Below are 23,333 nucleotides of genomic sequence, written 5' to 3'. Positions count from 1 at the left end.
ACTTGGGGGGAGGAAGCAAGGGGAAGAAAGGGGAGGGGAAGGTCAAGGCTCAGGGTTGGGGGGCTCTCCAGACCAACTTGATTTTCATGCAAACTTGCTCCTGGGTTCACATGTGGCCTTTAGTGCCACGCTGGCAGCTATCCTGCCATTGACGGCCGCATTCCTCTCTCTAGTGCAGAGATCATGGACATTGGGGGCAATCCCCCCAAACCTGAATAAGGTCCATGATCTCCACCCTGGACCAGGAAGGTGCCCGCCTTCTCCAGCCCCTGTCAGGCTCCTGGGAGCTGGCAGACTGCTCCTGGCGAGTGGTGGAGGGCTGGCTGCCAGTCTTTGCTGGCTCATGTTTGGGGGCCACTGGATCAGGGGTAGTGACTGCTGGCTCTTGGCTGGCAGGCTTGGAACTGGCACAGACACTGTGGCCAGAGTCAACCCCTAAAGGCTCCGGGGAGGGAGGAAGGAGAGGAGTGATCTTGGTTGAGGCTGGAGTGGCCACCAGGGCACCCTGGGAAGTGTCAAAGTCAGACAGGACTCACAGATTTGGCAGACTGCTCTGTTTATTTCAGCAAAGCTTTGCTAAAATGCATTCAGAAAATGTGAGTACCATACAAGGTTCAAACCCCTTGATTTTATACAGTCAAAAGGCCAAGTTAACAAGATCAAAGGGTGTGGCAAAACTTCACATTATTAGTGTGGTTAAGTATCTTCATTTCAATATCAAGCACACAGCAATCTCCTGGCTATATCTCCCTGATTATCTAGAATTGCTTTCTGTCTAACACCTAATGTTTCTCTTCCTGTTAAACTCAGGCCCAGATTGGCTAGCACCTTGATCTGCATACCTACAATCAACATTAACATACTTTTCTTCTTCCTCTTAAAAGACAAACAGAATTCCTTCAACTTATTCAATTATTACAGTACAATTCATCTTTCTCCTACAGTATAATTCTTTCTACTTTCACAATCCCTCCTTTTGGTCAAGCCTCGCCTATGACCAACAATTACTGGGTTCCTTGCATTAACCGTTCTTTGTCTTTTTGTTCATTAGTGATATTTAAAAGCATCAGATTAGCACTCTGGTGAGGGGACATGTCTGTGACATGTCTTGCACAGTTTTGGATACAACAGGAGATTAACTGAAAACATACAAAAATTATTAAGATTCCAAATAGGATAGTCAGGGCTTCCTGAAACAACCAGTTTCCTATGCCAGAGAAATTGGACAAGTTACTTAGCCATTTTCACAGGGAACTTGGCTCTTCGTTGGAAAGGTATGCAATCTTTTTTAAGTAGCTAGCGCGATCTATTCTATCATTGGTGTTGTCTGGTATATATACACAACATTCTTTGCCAATGAGAGCACAGGTCCCTCCTTTTGCTGCCAGCACTATATCCAATGCCTGACGGTTTTGGAGGACCACTTGTCTGATCGCTCCTGTTTCTTTGGCCAGGGCCCTTAAACTTTTTCCAGTTTCATTTTCCATGATTTTAACTACTGTTTGTAACCTCAGAAGCCTTTTTGCATGATGTATTACTCCCCCAAGTGGGTCAAAGGAACCACCAATAGCCTCTTCCCAAGTTAAAGGGCTTATGTGATTCACATGCCATTGGGCATCCGACAAGTCCCTTCTTTTTCGCCTAAAATTACGGAGGCGTTCTCATGGGAAGGACTCTAACACTCGGAATTGTGGGAAGAGTTGGGCGGGATAACAGATACCTGACCAGTTAACTGGTAATGTGGTATAGGCCTTTGTTCCACAGACCCAATGATGCCCTATCAAAGCCGGGAAGGGTCGGTTGCACCCCTTTGCCATATAGGTGTCTACAAAGGAGGAGTAATATCCCCCGAAGGGCACACGGTGATTCTCCTTACGGGGAGTGGTGTTATTTGCATGGCATTAAAGATGGTACTGATGTTACAATATGCTGGAGACAACTGCTCCTCCCCAGATTCAGCCCCGTCCCATTACACACCAAACACCAGTGACCTTTTTTCTCCTCCACACTTATCCGTTTAGATACATTTATTCCCACAATTATTCCCACTGCTTCCCAAGTGTCATTACTGTTCCATGTCTTGTTAAACGGGTGAGGCCTGGGGAATTAAGTGGGATTGCCAAGACAGGAACCAGCTTGTGAGTGGGATGGAATGTGGCTGCAGACCCAGCAATTAGAGATATTAAGGGTCTGAGCGATCCATACTTGCTGGTGGATAAAAGAATTGTCATTGTCATTGTGGATTCCCCAGATCTTAAGACACCAGTGGCCGAGGAACAGGCCCCACCAGAGGCACATGTTGGAGGCAAGACCCTTTTGGTTCTGACAACCTCCACTGAGGGACCCGCAGTTACGGTTTTATGTCCACCAGGCAGCAGGCGCTAGGCTCACTACTGCTTCTTCTTGGGCCTTGCTTTTGGTCCTCATCTGCTTCAGGCAATCCTTACGCGAACGTAGGTTGTAAGGTATTGCAGGCTGTTCCTCTACGTCTTCTTCTGGAGTCAAAATTGACTCTGCATGGTCCTGAGGTGATGATTGGTCCGCTGGGGATGGTGCCTTCTTACACTGCGAAGCCTGTATCCATGCTGCGATGCCGGATAACTTAACAGCCGTCTGGGCAGTGAGCAGCACCTGATGCAGGCCCTTCCACCGGGGTTCCATGGCGTGTTTTCGTTGGTGGTGTCGTACGTAGACCCAATCACCTGTCTCGAGAGTGTGGCAGGCATCCGAGGTGGGTTCCGTCGGCCAGGCGGCTCGAACCTGTGAATGGAAGTGACTTACAGCTTGCATTAGTCCCTTGCAGTACTGAAGGAGTGTACTGTGAGTCAAGTTCAAGTCTGAGACTGGAGTAATGGTAGCCATTGTTCACATAAACAATTTCAAAAGGACTTAGTTTATGTCTTTGGGATGGTAGGGACAGTGCAGCAGGTGTGTGACATGTAACACACGATCCAGGTGCTGAACAAGTTGTTCAGTAAAACGTGTACCCCGGTCACTGGACAGAGTGGCAGGAGTTTCTTTGGCAGGCATAATATGATTTAACAAACATTTGGCAACAGACAGCGATCAGCTTTGCAACAAGGAAAGACTTCAATCCAACCCGAAAATAAGCATACCATAACCCAAATAAATTCATATAGTTGACACACAGGCATTTGTACAAAATCAAGCTGCCAATGCAAGAACAGTGCTTGGGGCAGGCCCCAGAACCCTTGAGCTACCTTTACAGGTTTGCCAACATTGTAGCTTTGGCAAGTGGTACAGGCGGCACAGTGGTGAGCTGCAAAAGAGCTGAAATGGGGGGCCCACCATTCTGCCTTAGTTACAGCAGAGATCATACCCTCCTTTCCGACATGCGAAACGCCATGTAGCAAGGCGGCCAGAGCTGGGTAGAGCGAAAAGGGGGCCACAAAGGCACCAATAAGGGGGCGCCAAAGGGAATCAGGGTGTAGAGAGCAACCCTGGGCGACCCAGGAGTCTTTTTCTGTTTCTGAGGCAGAGTCTTGGAGCAGGTGAAGCAAAATGCAGGACAATGTAGCACTTTAAAGACTAACAAGATGGTTTATTAGATGATGAGCTTTCGTGGGCCAGACCCACTTCCTCAGATCAAAAACCAGGAGCAGGGTGACTTTAGAAAGGGACTGCGGTGGTACAGAAACAGAAAGGGAACCGAGAAACGCACCTGGGGAAGGTTCTATGGCAGCATTACCCTTAGCAACATCAGTATCTGCTGTGGAGTGACCAGGGCACTTAACAATAGCTAATGCAGATGGGAGTGCATACAGGAGAGCAGCAATGTAGGGGCCATTCTTGATAGGGGTACCAGCAGAGGTAAGGAAACCCCGAGCTTGCCAGAGGGTGCCAAAGTCATGTACAACCCCAAAAGCATATCGAGAATCAGTATAAATGCTGGCGGAGCGTCCCTCAGCCAGAAAGCAAGTGCGGGTTAGGGCAACTAGTTCAGCGACTTGTGCTGAGATCACAGAAGGTAAAGGCGCAGCTCCTAGGGTTTCAGAGAGTGATACCACAGCGTATCCTGCGAGGAGACGACCTTGGCTATCTCTAAAGCAGGAACCGTCAGTGAATAACACAAGGTCGGAGTTAGAGAGAGGGACATCAGAAAGGTCGGGGCATGAGACGGTGACAGCAGAGACACTTGCAAGGCAGTCGTGGGGTTCACCGTCATTAGCCAGAGGAAGGAGAGTGGCAGGGTTCAACTGAGAACAGCACTTTATGGTGATATGCGAAGCCGAAAGCAGTAAAAGTGAGGCGGGCGGAGGAAAGGTGAGCTGTATTACATTGTAGCAGGAGAGTATCTATAGAGTGAGGGACCATGAGAGAAACAGGAGAGCAGAGGACAAGGGACTCAGACATTTCAATTAGGCGTGCCGCGGCAGCCACAGCACGCAGACAGGGGGGTAGACCTTGGGCAACAGGATCCAAGGTGGCAGAGAAATAAGCTACTGGACGATTTTTGCCACCATGCTCCTGAGTAAGAACCCCAAGTGCACAACCAGATTGCTCGTGGCAGAAAAGGGTAAAGGCTTACAGTAGTCAGGTAACCCTAAGGTGGGGGGGGGGGGCAGTGAGAAGCACTAAAGAGTCAGTTTCTGAGGCAGATAATGAAGGGGAACAGAGGAGTAGATCATTTACACATTGGACCAATGTGGACCCAGAGGGGAAGACCAGGTTAACAAGGTCTTTGGCTAATGCTTGGGAAAAGTAAGACGGGCTTTCTGTGTACCCCTTGGGAAGCATACTGCTGCTCCTTGTAAGAAAAGGCAAAAAGATATTGGAACTTAGGGTGAACCGGGACAGAAAAGAAAGCAGAACACAGATCAACATCAGTAAAATGAGTTGCATCTGGCAGGATAGAAGCCAGATTGGTTGCTGGGTTAGGGATTACAGGAAAGGTGGGTACAACAATGCAGTTAATAGCTTGAAGATCCTGAACAAACCGCCATGATTTACCATCAGCTTTTCGAACTGGGAGGATAGGAGTGTTACAGGGGCTGGAATAGGGGACAATAATGCCTTGTTCCCACAGGGTGGATATGACCGGAGCTGAAACCTCTAAATCCCAAAAACCCGGTGCCACAACCCCTTCTCCGACCTTATCCCCATTCTTGGTACCCTCCCCGTTCCCAGTACTGTCTGCCCTGCCCTGAATAATGCTGTATTTGCAGAGCTATCAACTTTTGTGAGGACTGCTTCTCTTTCCTTTTAGAGTGCAGTGGCAATGCTCTGCCACTGCTTGCAATTTGTCCATGGTCTTGGCCTCCCATCCAACACTTATTTGCTTTAACATACTGCTAATAGCAGATAAGAGGCTATTAACAAACGCATGCACCAGGGCGCCCTGTCCATTTTTACCTGGTTGCTGTACCCCAAAAAACCCCCCAAAAAAACCAACCAAACAAAAAAAACCATCAGTCAGTCTGTGTGATAGTTGCCCGGGTTTTTTTTTTTTTTTCTTTGTTGCTGTTTACGGGGTTATAAGTAGCTTACACAGTTGCAGGAGGTCTGCTTCAGAGGGTTCATAGGCATTGCACACTAGCAAAATTTCTCTGCAAATTTGGTAGGGTTTTCCTGGGGCTTTGGAAAACCTTTTAAAATCGAGTGGAGCTCCGTGTGGGCCAAGGGTTTATAGCTTCAAGTAGGACCGGTCTGAGTCTTCTTGGAGGACGGGGTAAAGGGAAGCGCTCGATCTGGTGGTGGGAGAGGAGGTTTCCAATAAAGCTTTTTCTTATAATTAGAATTTTTAAGGGAGGCGAGCTTCGATTCAGTTCATTTAAGATTTGCCTCGTCCCACCACTGCATGAAGCAATCTACCTCTCCTCTAGCCAATTTAGTTTTTGGGAAGGCCAAGTTTGTCTTTTAAGACGTCCACTTGGTCTTTGTTCCAAGATCCTAACAGTGGCCACTGAGTTTTGGGATCCCCCCAGAGTTAATCTAGATCATTTTTCCAGAAATTTACAGGAGTCCGGACCCTTTCTAAAATATATAAACTGAGCCAGGGTCCCTTTAGGGAACTATCCCTGCTTAGACGTCTAGTTACCCATACAGGAGGACTTCATACACCAATCACACAAGGAGGAAATTCGGGTTCGTCAGAGCGGTGCCCAGTGCAACACACAAAAGAAGCCCACAGGCTACTGCCTCAATCGCCCTTGCGTTCACTCCAAGGATTTTATCCAAGGTGCGGTGCGGCTGCGATTGTGCAGATTCCAGTCACACAGACCGTGGGGACAGGAGCCCCTTGGTCGGCCAGTCCCTGGACAGGGATGGCTCCCAGACTCACTCACACCACAGGGAAGACGGATAGACACAGAGACAAGACAGTCCTCAGTCCGGACAAAATAATTACCTGGTTTCACGAGGCTTACCTGTGTCGATGAAGAAAGGCTTCTTTGTCGGGGCATCGCGTCCAGACTCCCCCGATCTGCCGACAAACAGCTGATCGGCAGATCGGGGCAGCCATTTAAATTTAAATGAAGCCGCGATTATTTCCCTCTTCCGATCTGGCTAATCTACATGCCTCCGTCGAAGGAGGCATGTAGTCTAGACACACCCTTACAGTATAATTCTTTCTACTTTCTACTTTCACAACTTTGACCACCAGGGTCTGAAGCCCCACAGACAGGGGCAACGGATGGGGAGGGGGAGAGGCAAAGGGGGCAGTTGTCTCGGGAGCTGATGATTTAAAAGGGTCCAGGCCTCTGGGTCACTGTATCGACTATTATGGCAGCCGCCACTGCCAGAGACCCGGGCAAATGAAATCAGTCCTAGAGCTCTGTCTGGTGCAAGGTGGGTGGCGCTAAGGCCTGATTGGCCCTCGCCTTGCCCCTCCTACCTTTAGCTTTGCCCCTTTGAGGGGGTCTAGAGCCTTGCCCCTTTGAGGGGGTCTTGAGCCGACCCCCTCCCATATATTACCCAGGGCCCGACAACGTCTGTCACCAGCCCCGTTGACATGAATGTGCCCCAAATCCCTCAGACCCAGTACAGTCCCCCCCTCCTTCCCCCCCCGGATCCTTAATTCTTCTCTTGTCATCTGATTGCTTCAAGCATTGTTACAGGCTGGGGACCGACTGGCTAAGCAGCAGTTCAGCAGAAAAGGACCTGGGGATTACAGTGGATGAGAAGCCAGGTCATCCTGCAAAACATGAGTCAACAGGGTGGCCTTGTAGCCAAGAAGGCTAATGGCATATTAGGGGGCATTAGGAGGAGCATTGCCTGCAGATCCAAAGAAGTGATTATTCCCCTTTATTCGGCTCTGGTGAGGCCACATCTGGAGTATTGTGTCCAGTTCTGGGCCCCCAACTACAGGAAGGATGGGGACGCATTGGAGGGGGTCCAGGGGAGCTTGACCAAAATGATTCGGGGTATGGAGCACATGACCTATGAGGAGAAACTGGGGGATTTGGGTTTGTTTAGCCTGCAGAAGCAAAGAGTGAGGGGGGATTTGATAGCAGCCTTCAACTTCCTGAAGGGAGGTTCCAAAGAGGATGGAGAGAGGCTGTTCTCAGTAGTGAGGGATGGCAGAACACGGAACAGTGGTCTCAGGTTACAGCGGGGGAGGTCTAGGTTGGATATTAAGAAAAACTATTTCCCTAGGAGGGTGGGGAAGCGCTGGGCTGGGTTCCCTAGGGAGGTGGTGGAATCTCCATCCCTAGAGGTGTTTAAGTCTCGGTTTGACAAAGCCCTGGCTGGGATGATTGAGTTGGGATTGGTCCTGCCTTGGGCAGGGGGCTGGACTTGATGACTCCTGAGGTCTTTTCCAACTCTAGGATTCTATGATTCAGCCGTGCGATGTCACTGGAGACGCAGGGAGGTACATTGTGGGCGAAAGCCCCGATCTTGCTTCTGGTTTTGTACAGGCGGCCGTGAAAGTAACTTTACAGTTTCTCACAGGTACTGTCCTGTTGCAGCCCAGGTCTTTGCAGTTCTTGCTGGAGCTGCGCACCAGGGCACTTTCACCTCTGTGTTCAGGATTCAGAGTTATCTCTTTTCCCAAAGATCTTCCCTGGAGCTGTTCAGAGAGAGCTTGCTCCCTCTCGCCACAGTCTCTCTTAAGGCAACCATGTTCTTCAGAGCCTCTGGCCTGACGTGGAACGGGACGGGGGACACCACAGAAGAGGCCAAATTCGCCGGGGGAAACACTCCAAGGAAATGGATGCTAAAGAGGGTCCATTCGCCAAGACTCATGTGCAGGGCCTCTTTGATTTCAGTGTTGTCACTATAGACCAGCGCGCGCCCGTTGAGATTATGGTCCCTGAGCCTCTGTTTGTACAGCGGGACGTTTTCCTCCTTCAAGCCGATTGTGTCCATCTGGAAGAGAAGTGGGAGCACCCGTTAGTGCCGTGCATCTACTGAACAGGTCGCCAAACACGTTTTTAGGAAGGGTCCGCTATAGCTCCCGAGAGGAACCTGTCTGGGCTTGCTCAGATTCTAGCAAACAAGGCGGGCCGGCCGGCTGTGGGGCCAGGTATGGTACCCTGCACACCCCACTGCCGTGTGCTTGGATTCTGCTAGGGGCACCGCTGAGCAAGTTGGCACGGCAGGGGAAATAGCATGCTCTCTGCAGGCAAAAGCTAGCAATGCAGGGACCACTGGAGGGGTGTGTTGAAATGAAGAGGGAAGGTTTCCTGACCCTGCTTGTAGGCTGGAGGGAAGCATGCAGTCAGCCTGACGGGGGTGGAGTTGGGCCTCTCAACCTAAGGCTATATCTACACTGCGGGCCTTTGCAGGCAGAGAGTATGCTAATGAAGCACTCGTTAGCAACTTCTTGTGCTTCATTAGGGGTGTGTCTGGACTACATGCCTCCGTCGACGGAGGCATGTAGATTAGACAGATCGGCAGAGGGAAATGAAGCCACGATTAAAATAACCTCATCCCACGAGGCATAACGGGGCGGTCGACAAAAGGGTTTTCTGTCGACAGGGGAACGTCCAGACTGCCCCGATCTGCCGACAAACAGCTGATCGGCAAAGCAGGGCAGCCATTTAAATTTAAATGAAGCCGCGATTATTTTAATCGCGGCTTCATTTCCCTCTGCCGATCTGTCTAATCTACATGCCTCCGTCGACGGAGGCATGTAGTCTAGACACACCCTAGCATGCTCTCTGCAGGCAAAAGCTAGCAGTGTAGACATAGCCTCAGGGTTCTTGTGTGTTATTCTGGATAAGGGGTATTACACTGCAGGCCTCCAGCAAGAGTATTTATGTTTTTGCCTCGCTTCTCTCTGGAGTGCATAACAGACAGCTACGGGTCTCCCAGTCTTAAAACCGACCAAAGTCATTTCAGAGCGTAAAGGATGAACCCGGGGAGAGCCAGCCAATGGCTTCGGGGTTGGAGGAAAGAGCTCCAAGGAACCGAGTTGTTCCAAGAAGAAATGTTTTGTGCAAACCAAGAGTCAGGAGCAGCAGAAAGTGGGGGAACTAGCAGAGCCCGGACTGTGGCCTTGCCCCCTACATCACCCTTTCCCCCTCATCCTCACTCTGCCCATTCCCTCTCATGTGCCCCCCCTACTCCTGAGGCCTCAAACCCACACTGTGCCTTCCCCGAAAGCCCCCATCCCACACCGCCTGTTCCCCTCAACATCCTACCCCCACTAGTTCTCGCTCCTCTCCCTCCAGTTATGCACCAGTTATGTGGGACAGTTTTCTCCCAGCTCTGGGGCCCGTAGTCAGGGCTGTCCCTAGGCCCATGGGAAATATGTAGCTGCATAGGGCACCGGAAAATTTGGGCACCAAATTTTTGAGTTCCCCAATGCAGCAGCCATGTGTTCTTGTATGTCTGAGGATATGCCTCTGCCGGTTCGTCTCTGGGGACGCTGTGTCCTGTCTGCTGCAGGGCTTTTCCCTTCGCCCTCCCCCACGTGCTCCTCTCAGCTGGCAGTGTAATCCACACGCCTAGTGTGTGTGGTTCACTGTCCCTTCGTGTGGCAATTGGACCTCTTACAGCCAGAGATAAGAACAAGGGAGCTCTACATCCTAAGCTGGGAGCCAGCTGCCTTCATGGCTCCAGCTGTCGAGGCCTCTAGGGGTGTGTCTAAACTACATGGCTCCATCGATGGAGCCATGTAGATGAGGCTGATCGGCAGAGGGAAATGAAGCCGCGATTTAAATAATCGCGGCTTCATTTAAATTTAAATGGCTGCCGCGCTCTGCCGACCAGCTGATGATCAGCTGTTTGTCGGCAGATCGGGGCAGTGTGGACGCTCCCGTCGACATGAAAGCCCTTTGTCGACCTCCCCCTGATGCCTCGTGGGATGAGGTTTACCGGGGAGGTCGACAAAGGGCTTTCACGTCGACGGGGAAGCGTCCACACTGCCCCGATCTGCCGACAAACAGCTGATCATCAGCTGGTCGGCAGAGCGCGGCAGCCATTTAAATTTAAATGAAGCCACGATTATTTAAATCGCAGCTTCATTTCCCTCTGCCAATCAGCCTCATCTACATGGCTCCGTCAACGGAGCCATGTAGTTTAGACACACTCCTAGAGGGCCTAGGTTCAAATCTGCTACGGGGTTCAAATCAGCAGCAGCAGCAAGCTAGCAAGCAGAGAGGATCTGCAACTCTGCTCTAGTTCCTGAGCCCTGCTTGGGGTAGGGAGGTAGTAGGAACGACCAGACCTCCAGCAGAAGCTGCATGAGGGGAAAAGGCCCAGGCAATCCTGCAGAAGGGCCCTCAATTATTCAGGGCCCCACGATTTGCAAAGATGGCTCTGCCTGTAGCCATCATCTGTGGGCAGCTGCTGTCACATGAATGACATGCTTCTTGCGATGAAGAGGCATGGACATTCTATCGACAGCTGGCCCTGCTCGAAGGAAGGAAACCCAAGGGTGACCCACCTCTCGGCAGACATCCTCCACCGTCATACCCAGCAGAGTGCAGGCGCTGAGCTTGTCGAATTTCTTTGTCCGTTTCAGTCTGTGGCTGCCACGTTGCAGCTCCATCTGTCTTTTCAGGGATGGGTCCAAATTGACCGTGAAGGGGAGGTAGAAGAGGGCCTCCTCCACCCGAAACCTGCCGCACAGGAAAGTGTGGAACAGCTCGGGATCCTGGTCCAGTTCCAGCAGCTTTTCCATCTGGCCTTTCAGCATGTCCAGCTCTTCCATGTACTTCTCGTAGACCTCCCACAGAGACATGTCGGGGCGGAGCGGGCTTCCATGGCAGCTGCCCATTCGACTCCTCTGCTCCTCATCCTCGATGCACTGCAAGAGCCAGCTCAGACGGCACGGCCACTGGTTGGCAAGGAGCACCCATTCCACCACCTTCTTCGGACACACTTCATCCTTGGGGATGTTACTCGCCAGCAGCCTGATGGTGATGGTGACGGTGTTCACGATGCGCCGCATCTGCACCACGTTGTCTGTCATGAATTCCTTCAAGGCGTCATCCAGGAGGTAGTCGAAAGCATCTTGAATGAGGTCTTTGGCTCGGATACCTTTCCCGCAGCTGCCGGTTCCCAGCGCTGGGGTTCCAACCATGAGAGGTATCTGGCTGTCCTCTGCAACTGGATTCTGGGCATCGTGGTTGGCCGAATGGTAGCGAGAGATGTTGAGGAAGTCAGAGCTGGCTTCCATCTTGCCATCCTGCCGGAAGCCGACCTCTGCCTCTAGCTGCTCCTTGCGCGCGATGATATTCCTGATCAGCCTCCGCTTGGTGTCGCAGTCCATTCGAGGGACAGAGAAGGGCAGGGTGACGATGCGGTTTAAGAACTCGTAGCCGTTGTTGGCCATACCTCTCATATACTTGGAGCTTTCCACGCAGTCGACAATGATGCTGGAGTCAACAGCCAGGATGGAGATGAAAGGGGCGTCATCGTCTGAGAGGAGGATGTTCATGGCATCAAGGACGCCCACCACCTTGTCAGGGCTGCATGTATCCAAGTGGGTGATCTCCAGCACCACCCGCAGCTTCCGCCGCTGGAAGATCTCCATGTACTGCAGGAACCCAGGGTATGTCTACACTAGAAAGTTAGTTCGAACTAACGGACGTTAGTTCGAACTAACTTTCCTAGGCGCTACACTAGCGGTCCGTTAGTTCGAACTTAATTCGAACTAACGGAGCGCTTAGTTCGAACTAGGTAAACCTCATTTTACGAGGACTAACGCCTAGTTTGATCTAGCTAGTTCGAACTAAGGGCTGTGTAGCCCTTTAGTTCGAACTAGTGGGAGGCTAAGGCTTCCCAGGTTTCCCTGGTGGCCACTCTGGCCAACACCAGGGAAACTCTATTGCCCCCTTCCTGGCCCCGGAGCCCTTAAAGGGCCACGGGCTGGCTACTCACTTTGTGCCAGTTGCAAGGCTGCAAGCACCCGTGCCTGCACAGCCTGCACCTGCCACAGGATGAGCCAGCCATCCGAGGGTTCCCAGCCCTCCACTGCTCCCCACGACCAGCCTGGCGGCTCCCGGGAGCCTGCCCGGGGGCGCAAAAGGCGGGCGCCCGCCTGGTCAAGTGCGGAGATCGTGGACCTCATCGAGGTTTGGGGGGAAGCCTCCAATGTCCACGATCTCCGCACTAGCCACCGGAACGCGGCCGTCTATGGATGCATGGCTGCCAGTCTGGCCGCCAGTGGCCACCAGCGCAGCCGGGAGCAGGTGCGCTGCAAAATTAAGGACTTGCGGCAGTCCTACTCCCGGGCCTGCCTGCCAGGGGCTGACCCGGAGGCCTGCCCCCACTTCCATGCCCTGGACCGCATCCTGGGGCCTCATGCCGTCCCTGCCCCCCGGGACGTGATTGACCCCGGGGCAGAGGGACCGCTCCTGGACACCGAGGAGGAGGAAGAGGGCTCTGAGAGCCAGGAGCCTGCCGCCTGCCTTCCCAGGACCCGGGACCCCCGAGGCACCCCACAGAGCCGCTCGCCTGCATCATCAGAGGCCGGGGAGGCGTCCACCTGTGAGTACCCTCGTGTTCCCCTTATGTGTACGGGGGGCTGGGGCGAGAGGGAGCCCCGGGACCGTGCGCCTGGGCCTTGCCCACCACGGAGCAGCAGCTGGGGATCCTGCAGGGGCCCTGGCCTTGCACAGGGGAGCTGGGTTTCACACACCTGGGCCCCTGGGGTCATTGACCGCTGGTCTTCTTGCACCACAGCTGCAGCACCGGGGCCTGCAGGGCGCACCACACCGCCTGCAGCAGCCGCCCGCGCCTGGGCAAGCAGGTCAGCCAGGAACCAGGAGGACTACCAGAGGCGGCATCTCCGGTTCCTGGACCGACAGCTCCGTCTCCAGGACCACTGGGTCCAGGAGGACCTCAGGCTGCGCCAGAGGAGTCTGGAGGCCCTGGAGGAGCAGGGCCGTGCCCTGCGAGGCCACCTCCAGAGCCTGCTGGACCGCTTCCCGTTTCCTCCTCCCCCTGCTCCCCCTCTTGCTCCCCCTCTTGCTCCCCCTGCTCCCCCTCTTTCTCCCCCTCTTGCTCCTCCTGCTCCCCCTGCTCCTCCTGCTTCCGCTCCTGCTTCCTCCACACCCCCTGTCCTCTCTGCCCCCCCCTCCACAACCATTCCCCACCGACGCCCCCGGACCCGCAGTGTGGCGAGACGGGAGAGGCAGCCGGACTCCCACCCCTGAGCTTTCCTTTCCCTTCCTCCCTTCCCTCCCCTCCCCTTCCAGCTCCCTCGTCCCAGGTTTCCCCCTCCCTTCTCCCACCTTCATTCCTCCCTCCCCCACCGCAGTTCTGTGAAATAAACAGACGTTTTTGTTGGAAAAACAGGTGTCTTTATTTGACAGTAGGTAGGGAGGGGAAAGGGGAAGGGGGGGTAGGGTGGAAGAAGGCCCCGGTGGGGCATGCAGGGAGAGGTCAGTCCTCCTCCTCCTCCACCTGGAAGCTCTCCCGCAGGGCTTCCCGGATCCGGATGGCCCCCCGCTGGGCTTCCCGGACGGCGGCGGTGCGGGGCTGACCGTAGTGTCCAGCCATGCGGTCAGCCTCAGCCATCCAGGCTGGCAGGAAAGCCTCCCCCTTCCGCTCACACAAATTGTGGAGCACACAACATGCCGCCACCACGGGAGGGATGTTGTGCTCGGCCAGGTCCAGACGGGTGAGGAGGCATCGAAAGCGGGCTTTCAGTCGCCCGAAGGCCCCCTCCACCACGATGCGGGCCCTGCTCAGCCTGTTATTGAAGGCCTGGCGGGAGGGATTGAGGTGCCCCGTGTAGGGCTTCATGAGCCACGGCTGCAGTGGGTAGGCGGCATCCCCCACCAGGCAGACGGGCATGTCCACGTCCCCGACCCTGATGTGGCGGTCGGGGAAGAAGGTCCCGTCCTGCAGCCGCTGGCACACGGAGGAGTTCCGGTACACCCGTGCGTCGTGTGCTTTGCCGGACCAGCCCACATTTATGTCTGTGAACTGTCCCCGGTGGTCACACACGGCCTGCAGGATGACGGAGAAGTACCCCTTGCGGTTCACGTACCGGGACGCCTGGTGTTCCGGGGCACAGATGGGGATGTGCGTCCCGTCGATGGTCCCCCCGCAGTTGGGGAAGCCGAGGGCGCCGAATCCCCGGATGACGGCATCCGGGTCGGCGAGGCGGACCACCCTGCGGAGCAGCACCCGGTTGATGGCCTTGACCACCTGCGGAGAGAGACACAGCAAAGCGTCAATCAGTGGGGCGCCCGGGTGGCTGGGAGCGTGCGTGCCCTGGCAGTGCCCCGGGCCCCACTCCCGGAAGCAACCCCCCTGGCGGCGTGTAGTACGGCCGGGACAGCCCGACCCCTCCGGTGCGGGGCGCTTTCGCCTCCTCCCGCCCCCCCCCTTTGTCCCTGGGGCGGCCCATCCCCTCCTCGCAGCCCCCCTCCCCCCCGGCTCAGTGGCCGACGAGCGCCGTACCTGCATGAGCACTGCTCCGACAGTGGATCTCCCCACGCCGAACTGGTTCCCGACGGATCGGTAGCTGTCCGGCGTGGAGAGCTTCCAGAGGGCGATGGCCACCCGCTTCTGGAGGGGGATGGCGGGCCTCATGCGAGTGTCCCTTCTTTGCAGGGCAGGGGCGAGCCACTCGCAGAGCTCCAGGAAGGTGTCCCTCCTCATCCTAAAGTTCTGGGTCCACTGTCGGTCGTCCCAGCGCTCCAGGACGATGCGGTCCCACCAGTCGCTGCTGGTGTCCAGACGCCAGATGCGGCGGGGCACGCCGGTGCCGGGGCGCCGCCGCGGCTCCTCCACGGCCCCCAGGGCGGCCAGGCGGAGAGGCAGGGGGCTGACGTTCCCCAGGTGGTGCCAGGCAGCCTCGAGCCATTGCTGGCAGGCTTGCAGCAGCAAGTCCAGAAAGTGCACCAGAAGGTGCAGGGCGAGCCGTGGCTCCATGTTGCCACCTGCGGCGGTCCCCCCCGAAGGGAAGCACCGACACAGACGGGCACAGAGACCGACGCTTTGCTGTCCCTCGGCGAGGTTGGCAAGCAAGCAGGAAAAGCTGAGAACCGGCTGTCCAGGGGGGTCCCTTTAAGCACGAGCCTCAGATAGCCTCAGACAGCAGCCACACAAAGCAACTGCTGACCTGATGCCCTGCCAGAACCGGTTTCAGCTGCCCTTAAATGCCCCCCTGCGTCCAATCAGTGTGGACGCGCTAGTTCGAACTAGCAAAACGCTAGTTCGAACTAGTTTTTAGTTCTAGATGCGCTAGTTCGAACTAGCTTAGTTCGAATTAACTAATTCGAACTAAGTTAGTTCAAACTAGCGCTGTAGTGTAGACGTACCCCCAGTGATTGTCCTGACTTCGCTTTTCACGCAGCTCATGAAGCCCAGCTGTGCGCTGAGAGCCGTCTGGTTCATCTGTCTCTCCAGCTGGCTCTTCTGGGTGACGATAAAGTTTCGTACCACTGTGATAGTGAGCCGTATGGCAGCTGCTGCAGAGACGCTGACAGCCGTCACCCCAATGCCTTCCATGACAGCTATGGCGTCTCCCGAGGCATCCCCGATGGGGATCCCAAACACTAGGAGGAGACCACCCACCCCAATAGCTACCATGATCAAAAGGATCACAGCCACCCACAGCGGGAGGAAGAGGAACTTCTTGCTAACCCATTCCTGATCCCCTGGTCTTTCGATGATGCTACATTTCCTGTCTATGGTCCTGTAAATGCTCATGGGTAGGAGACCAAAGTGGCTTTCGATGCCGTCGCACAGTGTGGTAATGAGGCCTGCCCAGAGCTGGTCGCAGCCCGCGTACTCCCAGGCGCTGAAATGGATGAAGACGTGTTTCACGTTCCTTCTCCACTTCTGCTGCTCCGTCAGGACCGGCCGGTAGAAGATCATGAGTAACAGGAGCTTGAGTAGATCCCGGCCAGTGTTGTCACGCTGCATCTTCTGCGTCCGCTGAAATTCCTCCTGGTCTTTCTTCTTCGATTCGTTTTCCATGTTCTCTGAGATAAAAGAGGAAGATATGTTAGGTACCTGGCAGTGCCTTAAATCTCTCCTCCTGAAGGGTCTTCCAGCTTCACAATCCCTCCCTTCTGGGAAGCAATCAAGAATGGGTAGCTCTTGGCAAAGCCATCCTTAGGATTGATGGGATCCTACACCGTTCTATTAAACTGGTGCCCATCTGCCCAACAGCAGCCCAGATGGATGTTGAATTTTTAGCGATGTGATTTTATAACCCTCATCCACACACTAATAAACAAACACATTTTAAACTAAGGTCCTGTCGACTCTCACAGTAAATTCAGCAAACATTTAGCAGAGGTTGGCAAATGCCTGTTAAATGGCTTCATTACCATGTCGTCGATGTTCTGCCAGTAGCTCGAGCAGACTTTGTCACTTGTAAATTAACTAGATCTTCTAGAACTTCTGCTGCTGGAGGAAGCAGAGCCACAGACCATGGATAGGAAGAGGCAGGTGGGTGGAGTGGACATGAAAACCCAGTGCTGCTCCAAATTTTCAGGTCCCCTATGCGATTGCATAATCGGCAAATGAGTACGGGTGGCTCTGGCTCTTTGGAGATAGTTGTCATCCACTAATCCCCATCCCCACAAGGTTCCTTCCCCGTCTTACGTTCCCCGGGGCAGTACTCACCCTTGATTTTGTGTAAGAGCAGGTTTTTGCAATGTCCCCATGGTGCATAAAACCCAGCAGTCACTGGCGTGGGCACAGTGTACAGGGCCTTCGCTAAAGCGAGGCAGTAGATATCCTCCTTGGTCTGGAACCCTGCAACGGGGATGAGGTAAAACACGAAGATTAGCCTCACCGAGCGCATCCGCAGTGGATGCTCAACAGTGTCTCCGCTAATATTTTTCGGTTCAAGGTACTAGGTACAAGGGGAGGGAGCAAACAAACGTCCGAAACCAGACAAGTTTATTTTAGGCTATAAATATTGGGGTGCCTGGCCTTACCCCCTTTGCATGGCCGAAGGGACAACAGAGACTTACTGACTGAATTGCTCCTCGTCCTGGAGCACTTGAGTTGGTGCACGCGTAACCGCAAATCCAGGGCACTAGATCTGTGACTACACGGCTATAAACCTGGCCAAGTGCCTCTGTCACCAGACGGTGCCTGTGGTCGGTCTTTGTGCATAACAGCGAGATCTGCAGCAGGAGCAGGCTGCGTTACCTGCACTGACCACTGATAACACCAGAGCTCCAAGAACAGAAGCACTGAGCCACGCTGCTGAGGCAACCACATCACAGCTCTTAACACTAGGAGCCCGTAAGTACTCCTGTAGACCCTGCTTTCGCTGGCATTAAGCCAAACAGCGTCCACAGAGCCCCCTGGCACTCCTGCGCCCTGCTGTGCAATGCAGAGGGAGAGATGGAGAAGAGAAAGACCCACGTGTTCCTTTGCCCTGGCCCAGGCTAGCCTATGCCACTTCCCATGGTTCTGTGGGCCAGACTTGCAGGGCGGGGAAAAGAGATGTAGAGGTCATGGTGGGTAATCAGCAGAACATGAGCTCCCATTGTGGCGTTGGGGCTTAAAAAGCTATTGTAATTCTGGGATGTATAAACAGGAAACGCTTGAGCAGGAGTAAAGAGGCTGTCTCGCTTCTGTGATGGATGGGAGGCCCACTGTTCTTTTCTGAACATCCCAGTATTCAGTGACTAAAGGGTTAAACCTAGCTAGCTAGAAAGTGTTGGCAGGGAGCCAGGAGCACCAGTGAGAAGAAAGAGTTCAGATCTGCATTAAAAGGGAATCTGTCTGCTGTTTTTCTTTGTGAGTTTAATCCTGGAGCTGTGGAAGGGGATGAGGGGGGGGATGAATTGAACTGGGCAGGGACATCATGCCTAAAAAAAAGAATACCTGGGCCTAGAATTGGACTGGACCTTGGAAGTGTGGATACTTGAGTAGATAGAGAATGTTTATTTAGATGCGATCAGGTTATTTTTTTGTTTTGTTGTTTGGTTAAACTCCTCTGTGCTAAATCCATATCCCCTCCTCTCCCCACTATAACTTTAAACTGAATCCCAGGGATGCAATTGTCTGTGTTTTAATCTGTTCTTTTCTCAGTTGCGCTATAACTCCTAGCAGCCAAGTCAGCTTTACAAATGAATACCTTTTTGTTTTCTTAATATAATCACCTATTTTAAGGCTATGATCTGATTTTGTATCCTGGAAAGTAATAGGAGGTCTGTGTATACCTGCCTAAGACTAAGAGGACAGCTATCAGAAATTACAGTTTGTTTTCATTTTTCTTTTTTTCTTTCCAAGTGCTAAATAAAAGGGAATAATGACATCTCTGGATCTGCTGGCAATGCTCCTCCTAATGCAACCTAATATGCCATTAGCCTTCTTGGCTACAAGGGCACACTGTTGACTCATCTCCAGCTTCTCATCCACTGTAACCCCCAGGTCCTTTTCTGCAGAACTACTACTTAGCTGGTTGGTCCCAGGCCTGTAACAATGCTTGGGATTCTTCTGTCCCAAGTGCAGGACTCCGCACTTGTCCTTGTTGAACCTCATCAGATTTCTTTTGGCTCTTGTGTAAAAGAGTTTGGGGTACCCTTCTGGAATACGTTCCCAAGTGACTTCTTCCTGCGTTCAAGAAGAAAAAGTTTTTTTCCACTTGGGTAGAGGCAGCAACCCTCCTAAGCTCAGGGAATCTGTGACCTTGGGGAGTTTTGAAGCAGAAGCCCATAGAGACACGGTATTTTAAGGTCTCTTTTGGGCCCACACCTTCTGCACTCCAAGTGCCAGAGTGGGGAACCGACTTAGCCTCTTTATTCGGCACTTGAACTTCTGCTGCTGGAGTTCTGTGCCCAGCTCTGGTGACCAGAATTCCAGATGGATGTTGATAAATTGGAGAGGGGTCATGTCAAGGCTGTTTCCCACTCTGGCACTCCAAGTGCAGAAGGTGGGGGCCCACAAGAGACTTTAAAATACCCTGCCACTGGAGGCTTGCGTTGGTGTTGCTGCCATCATCCAAATGCACAAACCCCTTTGAGAACCAGACAGGCGCATTTCAGAATTCCCTCCTGTGGGGTACCTTCCTTGTCCTTGACACTCCCTCCAGAGAGAGCTTGAAAACCTGTAATTTCTCCTAGAAGTATGGCTTGCTGTCTTAGGCACGTGCATACAGAACCTTCCGCCCTCTAGGATGCAGGAATCAGATCATGGTTTTAAAAATGTGACGTCTATTAACAAAACAAATACACTTGGTGAAACATTACTTAGAATCATAGAACCATAGAGCTGGAAGAGACCTCAGGAGTCATCAAGTCCAGCCCCTGCCCAAGGCAGGACCTATCCCAACTAAATCAACCCATCCAGGGCTTTGTCAAGCCAAGACTTAAAAACCTCTAGGGATGCAGATTCCACCACCTCCCTAGGGAACCCATCTCAGTGTTTCCCTACCCTCCTAGTGAAATAGTTTTTCCTAATATCCAACCTAGACCTTCCCCATTGTAACTTGAGACCATTGCTCCTTGTTCTGCCATCCGTCACTACTGTGAACAGCCTCTCTCCATCCTCTTTGGAACCTCCCTTCAGGAAGTTGAAGGCTGCTATCAAACCCCCCTCGCTCTTCTCTTCTGCAGACTAAACAAACCCAAATCCCTCAGTCTCTCCTCATAGGTCATGCGCTCCAGCCCCCTAATCATTTTGGTCGCCCTCCGCTGGACCCTCTCCAATGCGTCCACATCCTTTCTATAGTGGGGGCCCCAGAACTGGACACAATACGCCAGATGTGGCCTCACCAGAGCCGAATGAAGGGGAATAATCACTTCTCTGGATCTGCTGGCAATGCTCCTCCTAATGCACCCTAATATGCCATTAGGTTTCTTGGCTACAAGGTCACACTGTTGACTCATATCCAGCTTCTCATCCACTGTAACCCCCAGGTCCTTTTCTGCTGAACTGCTACTTAGCCAGTCGGTCCCCAGCCTGAACTATGCTCGGGATTCTTCCATCCCAAGTGCAGGACTCTGCACTTGTCCTTGTTGAACCTCATCAGATTTCTTTTGGCCCAATCCTCTAATCTGTCTAGGTCACTCTGGACCCTATCCCTGCCCTCCAGCATATCTACTGCCCTCCAGCGTATCTACTTGGTTGCTAGGTGTTACAAAGAAACTGAAAAAAGAAAGATTAAAACACAGAAAATCGCTTCCCTGGGATTCAGTTTGAAGAGTTCTAGGGTAAAGGGGGATAGTTACATGTGCTTAGCAAAAAGAAGTCCAACAAACTAAAAAAATAAAGAAAATAACCTAGTAGCGTCTGACTAAAAATTCCCTGTTCTACTCACATCTCTCTTGTTCCAAGATTTAGTCTTTCCCTAGCCAAGAAAGTCGCTGGATTCTGCTTGCCCAGGTTCCTGGCTTAATTCACATCTTCCAGGCATGATCACACAACAGGCACATCACTGCTTCCAATTCAAAACCCCAAATTCTGTTTCCATTTTCTTTCCTGGCCTCCTGTCAACTCGCTTCCTGCTTCTCTAGCATTCCTGGAGACTTTCTAGGACCTTTTGTCTATGGTTTCAACCTTTCCAGGCAAGACAGTTAGGGTTAAGTCCCAAGACTTTCAGGCAACCGTCTGCTTTTGACACGACCTGCCTGTTTCTCTTCAGCTAACTCTTGCTTACTTTGGTTCAGGCCTCAGGCCTTACACCAGGCCCATGCTTCAGGCCCATCCTTTCTAGTACAGGATGTAGCCTGGTAACAAAGCCCTGACTGTGGTATCAGGAAACCTGGGTTCTATTCCTGCCTCTCCCACAGGTTGGAGAGGTTATTCCCTGTCTGTAAAATAAGACTAATGATACTAACCTTCCCTTTTTAGACCTACACACAGCAACTAGGGATTTTTATTAACTACTCAAATATCGGTGAGCCTGGCTCGCTAGATGAACCATCCGGTTCCTCTTGGAATCATGTTAAATGCTTGATCCCCATGACCAAAGTCTCAGATACTGGGAGAAGTGACACGGGGGAATAAAAGCTGCTGTCTGAGGTAAACTACCTGGCAGGAATCCCCTGGAATGGGAGCCATCGCTACCAGGAGCCCAGGAATAACAAGACTCCAAAAGTCCAGCTGCCAGGCAGTTTGACCATCTCCTTCAGGCCAGTGGCCCAGAATTCCAGGACATCTTTGGGCCTGGGTTTAAAAAGAGGCAGTACCGTGTGCTCAGCCCCTTTTTATCCATCCCCTTTCCCTCCATTGGCACGCAACCCTCAAATGGCCAAAGGTTTCCCTTTCCCTCCCTCCTTGGTTAAACAAGCTGGTTAAACAGCTCGAGGTGATGGAGTGATAAGCACCCACTGACAGAGTCGCTCGGGTTGCAGGGCCAGCGTAAGTCCGCTTTTAAAACTGCCGGCCATAGCTGCAGCTACGGGAGGGGACTCTAGCAAGGGCCTGGAACAAGGAACAGGGCTCCACTCCTGCATGGGATTCGGGCTTCCCCCAGGCAGATGCTCTGTTGCTGCGTTCCTGTCTCTCCCTTCTCCAGGTGGAAGGGGACGGTTAGCCAGTGTTCCCTGCAAGCTGAGCTCTTGGGCGGCCAGCCAGGAGACATTCAAATGCTGCCCAGTTTGCTAGCCGGTAGCATGTGTTTCTAGTGGTGGTGCATGTGGTGTACTGGGTGTAGACATAGATCTTGTTGTTATAGTAACTGCGTTAGGTCACTGGGGGTCAGCCCAGCTGGTTTGGGTTTTTTCTAGCTAGCTCCGTGCTATGCAATAAAATGGACACTTGCAACTACTCAAGGTCTCTGTATTTCCACTGATTTCTTCCCATGCTGTGAAACTCCACGTGATGTAACAGTGCACATCCGTGCATGCCTTGGTGCACATAACAAAATGTATTCCGCACAGGAGTGGGGGAAAAAGTAGAGGCATTATTGCTGCTAGCTCCTTACTGAAACTCAGTGAAAGGCAGGGGAAATGAGAGATCAAGATCCTGAGACTGACAGTCCCCAGGAACAACGGGGAGAGGCTAAAGTCCCAGTTCAGCCTGACTGGCAGAGCAGGGAGCCAGGAGGGAGCCAGGGTCGGCAGAGTGGGACTGAGCTAAGGAGAGAGCAGGGGCCCGCACTGAGCTGGGGAGCAGGGCTGGCCTCGGGGAGGGAGAAGGGGAGGCCGGGGTCAGGATCGGGGGCAGTGCGACTGGCCTCAGGGAGGAAGGGGGGGTCAGAGGCAGCATGACTGGCCTCGGGGAGGGAGAAGGGGAGGCCGGGGTCAGGATCGGGGGCAGTGCGACTGGCCTCAGGGAGGAAGGGGGGGTCAGGGGCAGCATGACTGGCCTCGGGGAGGGAGAAGGGGGGGCCAGGGTCAGGATCTGGCCCTTCCCCCCCAGAGCTGCTTCCCATCCCCTCTTCCTTCCAGCCAGTTCCTGCCCCCCCCCCAGCCAGTCCCTCTTCCTCCCTCCCCCCTGCCCAGGATCAAGTGTGTCCGTTTTTTGGGGGGAGGGTCTACCTCGCAACCCTACGAGTCAGACCCAGCGCAGGCACCAAGTGATGGGGACTGCCGGAACTTTGGGAACCTGAGTCTGCGGAGTGGGGGTTTGTGGCAGGTCAGGAGATGAAAGGGGAAGGCACTAAGGGACAGGGTGTAGGAGACAGACAAATGCCAGGGGGCCAAGTGGAGACAATGAGGAAAAGGACAGGAGGGGAGGTGTCAGTGGGGGGGGGGGACAGGATGATGCTAGGAGAGGAGAGGGGAAGGGCTTTGGGGGCTAGAGGGGAGAAGGGGAGGTGCTGGGAGAAGGCTTGAAAGAAGGGGTGGGCATGAGGAAGGTGGAGATGGAGCAAGGCACGTGTAAAGGCACAGGGGCATGAGGGGAACGGGGGCAGAGGGTGGTGAGGGAGTGGGCAAAGTGGGTAGGGGCAGTGAGGGAAGGGGGAGGCACCAAGAGGGTGCAAGGGTAAGGGAAGGTGCAGGTGCCAGGGAGTCCGGGGGGTGAAGCAGAAGGGCAGACACCTGCAGGGG

The sequence above is a fragment of the Pelodiscus sinensis genome, chromosome 33 (genome assembly GCF_049634645.1).
Source record: "Pelodiscus sinensis isolate JC-2024 chromosome 33, ASM4963464v1, whole genome shotgun sequence".
Classification (NCBI taxonomy): domain Eukaryota; kingdom Metazoa; phylum Chordata; order Testudines; family Trionychidae; genus Pelodiscus; species Pelodiscus sinensis.
Note: the sequence above shows the minus strand (reverse complement) of the source record.